Source organism: Sparus aurata, chromosome 8 (genome assembly GCF_900880675.1).
Source record: "Sparus aurata chromosome 8, fSpaAur1.1, whole genome shotgun sequence".
NCBI classification, from domain to species: Eukaryota; Metazoa; Chordata; class Actinopteri; order Spariformes; family Sparidae; genus Sparus; species Sparus aurata.
This window is the reverse complement of record NC_044194.1, coordinates 30,155,480-30,167,544: the sequence shown is the minus strand read 5'-3', so window position 1 is coordinate 30,167,544 and position 12,065 is coordinate 30,155,480.

Sequence of the window (12,065 nt, the reverse complement as noted above, 5' to 3'; positions counted from 1 at the left end):
GTCCACCACGCCCCCGGGTTTGAGTGATGTTCAGCTGCTCAAGGTGAGTTTCATGTCGCTATTGATTGAAAAATGTGTCATTTGTAAAAAGGATTCGTGTGTTGGCGTAGAACTGAAGTCTCAAAGTTCACCCAAAATGTAAATACGTTTTGTTAATTTGTTTTAACAAGAAAAAAACAAAACATAAAATGGCTTACAAACAACTCCGGCTTAATCCAAGTCTCCAGGGATCCCAAAATGATCTGAAAAGACGTTATCTATTACCTTTTTAAGATGAAATCTTCAGTCGCTGCTAAAGAAAAAGGCAACCAATCTGAAGGGCTTAAGCAGGCTCGAGCTTCCAAGCGTGTCGAGGGTGCAAATGACGTCTTTTCTAATCAATTTGGGATCTCTGGGCTTCCAGAGACTTGGATTATGCCGGACAAGCTGTATGGATCCATTTTATTATATTTTTTCTGCACGTTTCAAATCAAGTCCCCATCTACTTGAGTTGTTTAGGAGAATGCTGTTTCGCTGTGAAGCTCCAGAAATGTTTTGTGGACTACGAGACTTCACCTGACTTTCCATCCGCATGGCCGTGAGTAGATAATGAGTGATTATTCCCTTTTGGGTGAACTGTTCCTTTAAGGATCATAACTAGTATTTTCTCAGTTTCTCATTCAGGCTTTAATAAAGTAAATGAATGCATTTCAGAGGAGGTGCAAAGGCGCGGTGTGGGTTCTGCTTGTGACTGTTTGGTTCGCAGGAGCAGGTGGAGATCCAGGGGGAGCTGGTTATGAGCTGCAGGCTACAGGTAAGAGATGAGGACGGATGCGCGGGCGTGACTCGCTGAGGCAGACTGTGACTTGTTGTCAAGAACGTGAATGTACAACAACAAAATCACTAGTCTTCCACAGCGCGTGACACTATCCTGACAGGCTCGGCTCAGTGTGGTGGCTTCTGGTCATCTGACAGGAGCATCTGTGTGACCTCAAACATGGAGGATTTTTCCTGATTAATAAAGACTTCTTCTGCCTGTGGAAAACATTAACATCCAGGATCATGTATCTAAACAGGGGGAGTTATTAATACAGTCTTTCAAGGCTTATCAAATGAAAATATTAGACAAGACAATGTCACAACACTCAACACTTGATAATGACTACCCTAAATGTGTTTGCACTCTGTGATACATTACATTAATCACAGTTCATTCATGACGCGTGATGTAAACGTCCAGGGACATTAAGACACTTTGCACGTGTAATGCAAACAGGAGCGCGAGGAAACAACGCACAGTGGGAGAGACAAAGCTTGATGAATTCATGTATGAGTGTCTGTGCTGCCTGGGAGCTGGCAATAACGCACTGAACAACACAACACACACAGGCACACACACACAAGATCTCAAGTCTCACCGCTGTCATTTCACTGTGTATCCCCACTCTGCCACGGTACAGGCTGGTTGAGTGTGTGGGGGGAGAACACACACACACGCACGCACGCATGCGCACACACACACACACACACACACACACACACACACACACATAAAGCTGTGCAGTTGTGACAGAGCAGCTGTTTTAATAACAGAAGAGTAAAAGGACACAAGTTTAATCTCCTAATATTGGTTCTATAAAGCTCTGCCAATAAAGCTGGATCTCTGCAAGATAAGGACGAGGAGAGAAGAGGAGAGGAGAGAAGGAGAGCTGAGCAAGAAGAGGAAAGGAAAGGAAAGGAAAGGAAAGGAAAGGAAAGGAAAGGAAAGGAAGGGAAAAGTGGAGAAAGCAATGACAAAGGGATAAGGAGACTGAAGGAAAAGATATGGGAAAAAGGGGAGAGGGAACAGGAGAATGGGGAAATAAAAGAGGAAAAGAGAAGGAAGGTGGAAAGAAAGGAAACAAGAGATCATGAGAGGAAAGGAAAATAGGGGATGGACGGGAAAGGCAGAGAGGAGAGGAAAGGAAAGAGGGAACCATTTCCTTTCTTTTCCTTTCTTGTTTTTTGAGAGGAAAGTGCAGAAGACGGTATAGGAAAGGAAACAAGAGAACATTAAAGCAAAGGAAACGGGGAAGGAGAGAAAAGGGCAGAAGAGGGAGAAGAAATTAAAAGTGGCTTCTAAGTGATGTTGTATGAGAGGAGTAGAGATGAACAGTGAGACGGAGAGGAAAATAAGGAGCGAGAATAAAGCAGCGAGATAACTGTTTTCATGTTCGTCAGCTGTCTGTTATTCAAGTCAAACATCACAACACTGTGGGTGCCGGTTGTGTTGTGAATGACAAACATCCTGTAAATGAATGATAATGGCTTGTTTAGCTGGAGCTCGCCCGCAGCGCCTCTGCTCCATCCTATTTCCTGGTAATATCGCTGGCTTCAGCCTCGCTGACCTCTCTGCCGTTCTTCTGTTTCTATTAATCTTTAATGGCGGGTAAACGGCCCCGCGCCACACACTGACCGACAGCGGCTTTCCCCACCTCATTATTGTCCCGGAGGAGAAAACAAAAGCAGGAGCAACAAAACAATTTGGCCGAAATCTATTAAGGATGTTGACTCTTTATGCTGTCTGTAGTGTTTCTCTGTCAGCTGGTTTGTCTGCTTCGAGCTGTTTCAAGCCTCTGTGAATTCCTGTTTTTTAATTATGGCCAAGATGGTCACAATGTGTCATTTCTTGTCTAATGACGGCCATCTTCCCCAGGCTGATGGTTTTACTGTGACAGACAGGAAAGCTCAGGCACGGCAGAGCTATAAAGTTTTCAATTTTAAGTGTTTTTTTGTGCTCTTTCTCTCTTCGGGTCAATAATGTGTAGTCTGGAGTGTATAGTACACACACACACACACACACACACACACACACACACACACACACACACACTGGTGCCCTGCTTGCTGATCTCAACAGAGGTCTGTGACACTGTGACATTTGGAAGTAGATGAAATGACCGGCAGGGTCGGGGAGTGCTGCGCTCCATGTTTTACTGCTTGGGTATAAGAGCTCCTAAGCTCCTGAAAAGAACACACACACACACACACACACACACACATGCACGCACGCACGCATGCACATGCACATGCACACACTCTTTGAGACCTCAATACTTGCTTCAATACCTTTCTATTCATACGCCTGCTTTCTGGGTGCTCTCCTCTGCTGAGCTTTTCAGGTCCTCGTTGAGGTTGAGGCACTACAGGACTCAATCAAATCTCAGCCCAAAGCCCACCATTAAAGAGACCAAGCCGGGGGCTGTTGAGCTTTTGATTGTATAATTTAAAATTTGTATATTACATCTGCTGGATGAAAACTTCATATCTCAGACAGGCAGTCTTTTTTTTTTTTTTGCAGGAATTACCTGACAATTCTTATTCTACCCCTGACATGGATGATTGATGTCTGAATTCACAGAAGAGGATAAATGGATTTTTCTGGTTTGCATATTAAAATATACCGTAGAGGACTGGTTGGATGCCTGGTATGAAAAGGGAAACAGCCAAACTGGCGTTTCACAGGCTTAAAAGCATGTGATTATTGTAAAATGACAGCTTTTTACAAGAACAACACTGTTTTCACAACACCTAAAAAGTGGTAAATCAGAGAGTTGCTTTCCGTAATTGATTTTCACACTAACTAGCTGAGACTTCCGCTCTGCACTTCCAGAGATCATTTGTTTGACAGCGAGAGTGGCGCTGCATTATGGAGTTTCTATAAGTGGCACTTTTTTGATCTGGTGGTGGTCTGTGTTTTTCTTACAGTCGAATCCCCTGAAAAGACAAGAACCAGCTACATCCTCAGCTTCATGTCTCCAAAAAAAACCCGATAAAAAACAAACAGAGAGTCACACTGTTGCACTGGCTGACACGTTACTTCTTTATAAAGAAAAGTGCTGTGTTTATTTGGTGGTTTATTTGGAGCCAATCTCACACTGAACTGTCCTACTGTAAAAACCAGCAATAGCATTAAATGTGGATTAATCCCCGGCTCAAAAATAGTCCCCCCAAAACGACTGAATGACTCCCGTTTGACAGATGTCTGCTCGAACGTACAGCACAATTTATTTATTTATTCATTTTTTGATTTACTGTTTTACGATGGACCGGGGCGTCTTTTCATTGCTTGCTGCAGCCTCATTCTCTGATTTAAAGATGGCATTATTTTGATTCGTCAGGTTAAAGCCTGGGTGTGGAAATTTAACTTCTTCTTTCACATGGAATAATTTTTGCTATACACCTGTCTACCACGTGGGCATCAGACAACACTTTATATAGCTTAGCTGACATTTTACTTGAATGGAAATGCTCCAGACAAATAGGGAACTGTATGAGGTTTAGTCTGGTGACAGTGGGGGTTAAATCTCATCTCGTCACGGCAGTGGTATTTCATTATCTTCATTTGTTTTTCTTTAGCTTTTCTTGCAGCACGATGCGTCACATCGCCCTCTCCCGGATATGTAAAAATATCATTGAACATTACAGAATTCTTGCAAGGTATTCAAACACGTTTTACATTTGAATTATAATAAATAACGGGTCATTTCCTTTCCTCTATAATAATTACTGATAGCTCTGAAGCCTTTCGTTAACTTTGGTTAAACACTACCCACACATTTTCGCAGGAGTCTGCCTATTTTTTTTTTTTTTCAACCCTTTCTCATTTGTCATTTCTCCCGTTAATCTCCTGATTTTCTTAGTGCTAGAAACTGAATGGGTGTTTTTCAGTTTCTGTGTGGGATGTGTGTTGTGGTACCTGGCAACCCGACCCAGAGGCAGAGGTGAGCTGCCTGATGTGTGTCACTCGTCCCTGAAATACGGCTCCAAATTGAACTCCCCCTGTGCGAGGCCTTCCTGACTTCAGATGACTCTTTTGCGTGTTTCACATGTTTATTTTTAGATGTAATTTAGGGTTCTATTAATCTTTGGTGTAGGGTTCCGTTACTTCAGAACACCTCCTTCTATTTCGCAGCCTCATGTTGGCGGGTATGTTGGTCGGCTGTATGTCTAATTGTCCTTCATGTAAGCAACACAGTCGTCACAGAGTCACAGAACACCAATGTAGATATTAATGTAGTCATCAGTTATATCAAGGAAAGGCCTAAATAATATATAAAAAAATGCAGAAAATAAATACATAGAAAGCTTAAACTTCCGTTTATCCTGAAGAACATTTATAAAACTCTCCACCTTGTCTGAGCTCTAACATGTAATCTGCTCAGTACCCGATTTACTGTTCTCCGAGTTGCTGCAGCTAAAGATATGTATTTCTTTTTTTTTTTTTTTTTGCATCTCACAGTGAACGTGTACAGCCTCCACATTGCACCACGTCGTGTCTGTAGTTTCTCTCTTTACAATGCCCTCATCAGAGTCAGCTGTCAGAGCAAACAATACTCAGAATGACAGCTGCCTTGGCTGGCCCCGCACCGCCACCAAGTTTAAGTTACAGGAGCCATTGATTCTCTATGGGGTGCTGGCTGCCTGGGTTAGCTCACACAATGTCGGGCCAACAATGTGGCTGCATTGTCCAGGTCACAGTGCTGAGCAGGAGAGTGACAGCGTACAGCGGGCTATGAGTTCATTAGACCAGCACCGCGCTCCTGTCTTTCTCTCTCTCTCTCTCTCTCTCTCTCTCTCTGTTCCCTAAGTGCTCCTCTCTCTCCCTCTCTCCCTGCCCGGCGAGGTGTGCCCTTCTCAGTACTCATTAACGTCCAATATGAGCCACTGAGTTACAGGTATTAGCCGAGGAACATTGAAGATGTCCACACAAGGACATGCCGCCTGGTTAAACCCATGAACCCCCGCGCACACACAGAATGACACATTAGGAATTAGCTCCACATCCAGTCTGCTTTTTAATTTTCACATTCAAAGCATATTAAGAAATAATGGGCTCCCCATAGTTCACATAACTTAGTGGCTCTAGTTATCTCCGGCTCTCTTTCTGTCCCTCTCGAGGACTTAGGTCATACTGAGACTTGTGTGGGAGAAAACCTCAGAGGGTGAGTTTGGGACTATTATTCTCCCAGCCCTGGTCCAACAATTATGGGGAGCCTGCTGAATAGTTCTATGTCATTAGAGGAGGCTAAATTATGCTCTTTACTTTGGGATGAAGGTCCTTTCACTCAGAGCCAAAGAGAGAAATAACTGAGAGAAGACAGCAGCAGCGTTCACCGCAAAAGCTGACAGACTGTTCAAGGACAGCAGCCTTTCATTCGCTCCTGGTAACGTTCTATATTAGACTAATGTTCAATTAGGTTGTCAAGGCCAGTTGGTGAAATATAATTCTTGTGCAGAGGCAGAGGAAAATCGTTTCATCATATTCCATCGTATCCAACGGGAGTAATTTCCCGTTACATGTATGGTAATCTAATCAAATCATTAACCATTGGCCGATCGTAAATAGGCCGAGATTTCATGTTAATGAGAGCGTCTGAAGTAGCTCGAATCATACGGACAAGGCTCTTAACGTGCCGTTGATAATGAAGTCGTATTGCGCCCAGATGTCATGACAGGGGGTGGACAAAATAAGCGGTACGCGTTTCAATAGAGCGCAATCGAACGCAGATGACATCCTGGCACTGACGTAAAGAACCTGAGCACTGAAGGTGCACTGAGCACTGGAGGAGGGGTCTTCACCGGCTGATTATTGTTCATGCCTAAACAAACTACATGAACAAACTATTTTGTTTTCAGGACTGAATATCTGAATAAACAAAATGACCTTAAAGGACAACACAGTTTCATACCGCTTTACTTTGTTTATATGTGGCGGACCCTGCCACCTTTCTAGCCTCGAACAGTGTTCTTGGACCTTAATTTCCTCTGAGGACAGCTCGTTCATTCACTTGTGGAAAAAATGAATATTTCTGAGTTTGTGTTATTACCTCATTAATATTCTGATATTGATTTTTCTTCTTCAACACTATATAGTGGCCCTCCATGAGCTTCACAGGGATGGTTGGATCTGTTGGATCACATTATATTCTACAGGTGTTTCTGTTATTGCACGTACATCCTGTGTATTATATATCAAAGCCACGGGCTCCTCAGCTCTCTCTGCTGCATCAAACGTATACTCCATCACATTCTTTCTTTCAAGTCGTGTTTTTCTTTGTGTGAAATGACAGACATATGATTTGATTCTGCAATAGACTCTGACTTAGTGAGTGAGATACTCAGGAGGATTTTATGTTGACCAAAGCATTTCATCAAAAACCTTTTTCAGTTAATAATTCATGAAAGTCGTGGTAAGTGCAAGGATTTCTTCCAGATTCAGAATAGCATGCAGCGTGAATAGTTGAGAGAATTTGCAATTATTGTAAGTGAGCTTTTGATACAAAGATTTAACTCTATTTGGGTTTTTACTGCTGTCTGAACCTATCTATTAATCTATTAAAAGGATTTAAAAAAGAAAGCGACTGTGGTCAACACTCTCCTCTCAGAAAGCTCAGGATGAACTCGTGCCTCAGCACGGTACATTACGCGTGACTGGCAGAGCCTTGATGCTTGTTTTTTTCCTTTTACCTTAAGTCTAACTGCCGGGGCTGACCGCTGGCTCGGGGGACTCGTAAACTCAAATGCCACGAGGGCAAACGTGGCAGACATGAGCTCCGGTTGAGCAGCTGTTGTTACGCTGTGCTGTGGCAGTAAAATGACACAATCTACAATTAATGTAGAAACATTAGAAAACATGTCACTTAAATGCATTTTCGGATTTGACAGTAGTTCATATAAAAAAATAGAATTGACATGGATGTAGAGTTCCTGATATTTTGTAACCATGAGAATCCAGAGCATACATCCTCTCCGCTTCCCTCCTCCCCAGTCTTGTTTTTTCCCTCTCCTCCACCGTCCTTTCCCTTTTCATTTTCCTTTCGTCTTTCCTTTATTCCCTTTTACTTTCCTCTACATCTATTTTGTCATTTAATTTCCCCCATTTTCCCTTCGCTTCTGTTTTGCTTTTCGATCCCCTTTCTTTCTGCTCCTCTCCTTTTTCTCTTTCTTCCATTGTCTCCCCTCTTTTCTTTTCCCTCCTCTCCTCTTTTGTCTTCCCCTCCCTTTTTCCTCTCCCTTTCTTCCCTTCCCTTTAGCTCCCCATTTTCTCTCCTCTCCTTTTATTTCCATTCATTTTCCCTCTCCTTTTGTTTCCTCCCCTCTTCTGTCCTTTCCATTATCCCTTCCCCCTCACTCTTCTTCTCTCCTCCTTTCACCTCCTCTTCTCCTCCTATCTTCTTTTCCACCCCTTTCCTTTTACCTTTCTTTTTCCACTCCCTCGCTCCTCATCTTCACTTTCCTTTAGCTCTGTGTTCTCTCTCCTCTGATCTTTTTACCTTTCTTTTTCTTCTTTTACCCCCCTGGCCTAAGCCTCCCTCCTCCTCCACCCCTCTCATCTCATCCACAGTTCCTGTCCTCGCACCACCTGCTCCGATCGATTCTGCGATCGCAAATGGCCACTGAGCGGAAGTGAGCAGAGCCGGACGTGGCTACTTCCTGCACAGCATGGCGGTCATTTCATCACCCGAGTCATTTGTCTCACACCCTCACCCCCCCTCCCACCACCAACACCACCACCTCCTCCTCTACCCCCATGGCCTTTTCAACTCAACTCCCCGTCCTCTTCTCCGTCTTTTTTTACCTTGCTTCCTGATCTCTCTCATTTTCTCTGAAGCTTCAGGATCTCTCTAAATACCACGCAGGGCTGCAGACAGGAAGATGACAGACCATCAAGGGTCGCTGTAGGCTGATCATTAGCAGTGCCCTGTGGTTGACTTCAATTAGCCTGCAGAGACACTGTGCTGCAGCCGGGCGCTGTGCGAACATGTAGTCAGGTGGGCTTCACGGCTCTCAGATTTACAGTTGGATTTTAGTTCTGGCACATTTAAGATTCACACCGAGTGACTGTAAATGAGACAGGAAGACGCAAAGTTTTTCTGTCTGCCTGAGATTTTGTACTATATCAGAGCCAAAATGCAGCTTTTCGAACTGAAACTTCACAGAATGATTTACAGTATGATAATAATTATAGCTCAGATATAATTGCTACATTAATACAAGCTCTAATACTCATTATTTTAGTTTTAAGAACCAGTCAGTCAGTCATTGTCTTTCACTTGCATGTTGTGAAGCCGCAAATAATCCTGATTGACCCGCCCCGACTCTTTCGACATATTTTGACTGCCATTATTGTAAAAACGAAGCCAGTGGAAAATGTCACTGAGCATGGTGATGGCTGATGAGGAGGTAGAGGTGGAGGGGGAGGGAAAAATCTGTGGAGTGGGTAAAATGGCATGGTGGGGAAACGGAGACAAGAAATCGAGGGCGAGACGGAAAATAAAAAAGATAAATAAAAAAATAAGACAAGGAGAGCGAAAGTGAGAGAGCCAATCTGCTGTGACGCCGAACAGACATCTCTGGGATTATCAACAATGGTGACAGCAAATGATGATTGTCGGTAATGCATGTGTGTGTGTGTGTGTGTGTGTGTGTGTGTGGAGTGGGGGGCCGTGGGGGTGGTGGCAATTATGTATAACTCCCCCCTCTCTTGCTACATTCCCCTCTCTCTCTCTACCCCCTACGGCGGCCCTGATGGGACACAACCTTTCATTTGCTCATTGCGGTAATTGGTGTATGTGAGGGGGAGGTACATGTGTTCTGCTCCCCCTCTGCGTCTGTCAGAGAATTAGAAAATGGAATTCTCTGAAGAGCAGCAAGCTTCTGCCTTCCTCATCCAAGATGACACATTTTCATTATTCGCTCTGTGACAGAACAGATTTCTCTGTCCTCTGGCCACCGGCATACATTATGATTTGCAATTTTGAACATAATTTATGTTGTGATTAATTTTGCAAAAGTACGTTTAAACAAATGAGTGTTCAATTAATGGGCTCGCCAATTAGGTTGATTCTTGCTACAGGTCCTCCTCAGCTGGGATGAAAATAATCAGCGATAACGTCTCTTTACCGCTGCAAACAGTGTTCAAATTGGTTCACAATTGAATTAGCCCTGTTAAATAGACTACAAGGGAAATGCATTTCTAACTCGAGTATCATCAGTTCTCGTCACCTCTTCCCCCTCGCATTAAATCCCGTTTTTTTTTAACCAAACAGCAGTGTGGCAATATTCACAATCATCATTTATACAATAAGCTGTAGTTTTAGAATATATCGAAAATGTTGCTGCAACTTCAGGTTTCCGATATCTAATTTTGAATGCAAAACATACAATATATTACACCTATAGCCTATAAGTCTACAGAAACAAACATAAAATGCTTCCATAGAGCTCGGCCGGGGGAAAGCTCCATCTATTTCAGTTGTTAAAGAGAATTCTGCAACACTGTTCTGCTGTGAAGCTCCAGAAATCATTTGTGGAGTATGAAACTTCACAAGACTTTCCATCGGCATGGGGGGGGGGGGGGGGGGGGTAGACAATCAGTGAATTTTCATTTTTGGGTGTACTGTTCCTTTTACTCCAATGCGCCACATATGTCCTGCAAACTTCACAAATGCAGCAATTGCTCGCCATTACCTATTTGATGCTATCATAAATTGAAAACAGTTCATCGCACTAACAAAACAATTAAGAACCACGGACGTTTTGTTTGTTCTCCTCTGATGCATTAGCTTCAGAAAGGGAGAAACATTGCCGCACCATTTTTTTGTGCCAGTGCCACATTCAGTGAAACAAGGTCTTCATTTTGAGCGCTAACAGTGCCACCGGTGTGCTATCATCATGTAGACATGTTTTTTTGTTTTTTTTGTGGTAATTATAGTGTTTCGCTGTTAATGTGTTTCGCCTGTATTCATGTTTAAAAATGCTACAAATCCATGTCAGAATATGAATTACCTCTTCTGTGTCCCTGAGGGGACCAAACACGCAAACAAATAAAATATAAAGCGCGGAGTGTAACTGTCTCAAATCATCTGAGGGTTACAATCTATCCGTAAAAAGACAATGGACATATAAATAAATATTTAACCCCTTGCCAGCCCATTCCATAGTAAATGAAAGTATGTGTGATCTGTCATGTTTTGAGAATCGCTGAGGGGGAGAACAGAGAAGAAAACAGCCAGACCAGTGACCTCTCACAGGGGCAGCATCCTGTACACGGCGGCCTGAGTCGAGGGCTCGCCACAGGGGGAGAAGCAGACACAGGCGTGGGGGCGGCAGGCGGAGGGGGAGGCGGGGGGTCGCTGCTGGAAGAGCAGCAGGGAAGGTGAGGAGGAGAGGCGAGGGAAGCTCTCGAGAGGCAAGGTTATTGGGTTAGGTGGAAGAAGCGCAAGCAGTAAGAACAGAGGAGTAAGGTGGAGGAGAGGAGGAGGAGGAGGAGGAGGAGGAGCGCCTTATTGAGGGAGGAAGAGGTGAGGGAAGTGGTGAAAGAGAGGTGCGAGGTGGAGGAGAGAAATGGGGGAGTGACGGCGAGAGAAAGGAAAGGTGCTATGTGGGGATTACAGCTGAAACGAGCAGCATACGGTAAAGGTGGAAGGGAGGCCAAGAGAGGTGGAGAACATGGAGGAGGAAAGCAGGAAGAACGGAGAAATCTTTTATCAAAAGATGACATTTTGTTTCTCCCTTCTTCGCTTAAGACCCCCTTGTGCACCTGCCGTCGCTACAACCCAATGAAGTCGTAATCAAATAGAAGAAAATCAGATCAGCTGCAGGTGTAAATGCACCCGAGGCACAGTGGAGTTCAGCCCCTGTCTGCATGCAGTAATTGTGTATACGGAAATAAACTCACAAACAGGTGGGAGGCAGCTCAGACTCAACCCACTTGTCAACATGGATTTATGAGGATACTTGTCTTGTAGGCTGTACAGCTGACTGAACAAGACCGAGCGCCTCCTGTCAATATTAATTATCTGGTAAATACTCGCAGTGGAGGGAGAGGAACCCAAATTGGAAAATGCTCATACATACAGAGGATGTGTTTTAATGTCAGATGTAGATCTGCACGGAATCACATGAGACGTATGTTAATGCCAGGTGGTGCGGGGGTGGGGTAGGGGGGGTTTAAGAGGTAAGGGCAATATTTGGGGGAGCTTACGTTTGTCCTTTCAGGTTTATTAGATAGGATATAGTGGAGGCGAGGTGGAGGAGGTGTA